We start from the raw sequence: 884 nt of genomic DNA, 5'->3' as shown, positions 1-884 counted from the left end.
ATTGGTTGCCTGACACAGATCTCGTTCTTTTTTCCTTTCCATGCGGCCATCTTCAGGATGAGCTTACCTTTCTTGCTGCGGTTGATGTGACGCGGGTTTGCGCACATCCGCCCGTCTTTGGACTCAACAACCCCATGCCTCCCAACGCCAAACCGCAAAAGCTGTTCGACTGATCCCCTGTGCTACATGGAGGTCCGAGGGCCATAAATGAACGAGTGTGGCGACCAATCTTTGGCAGGTAGAGTGAAGAGAGAGACTGATTCGAGCCGAGGCGCTTCGAATGTCTTGGAATCTGCACCAAAGTCGAAGTACACTTTACCTCAACTATCAGAAGGGCATCTATACAATGAACAGACAAATAGACGCCACAACAAGGGCTTTTCTGCATAGGTTGGTGCTAGACGAAGGTATTGTCATGCGCTCGCTCAGGCAGTACCACGCCTCAAGTCATCCTGACACAAGATCGTGTCTACTGGGGGAAAACCCAACACACCAAACTCCGCATCCAGTTCCACCAGCGTAGTGAGCTGTGGACTCTCAGGTCACACGCTCATGTGTACATAAAATTTCTGGCACGCGTAAGACATGGGCACGATTTTTTTGTTATTTCTCCCTCAGGAGGCGGAGAAGGCGTGAAGTCGTGCCAGCGCACCATGACAGCGATCTCCCCCCCCTCCCTTCCCCAAAAAATATCAGGAAAAAAAACACACAAAAAAAAGAAACAAAGTGCACTTGTGAGTCACGCACGCACAATCATTCAGAATACGAAGGAAATAAATGAGAATGGTCGGTCGATGCGATGGGTTTGCGCGTTCATTGTTGTGTCAGTCGCCTACCAGCCTCCTGCTTCACGTTGGCTACCCCTCCCTCCCTCCCTCCCTCCC

This window comes from Nannochloropsis gaditana (assembly GCF_000240725.1).
Source record: "Nannochloropsis gaditana CCMP526 unplaced genomic scaffold scaffold141, whole genome shotgun sequence".
Taxonomy (NCBI): domain Eukaryota; class Eustigmatophyceae; order Eustigmatales; family Monodopsidaceae; genus Microchloropsis; species Microchloropsis gaditana.
Note: the sequence above shows the minus strand (reverse complement) of the source record.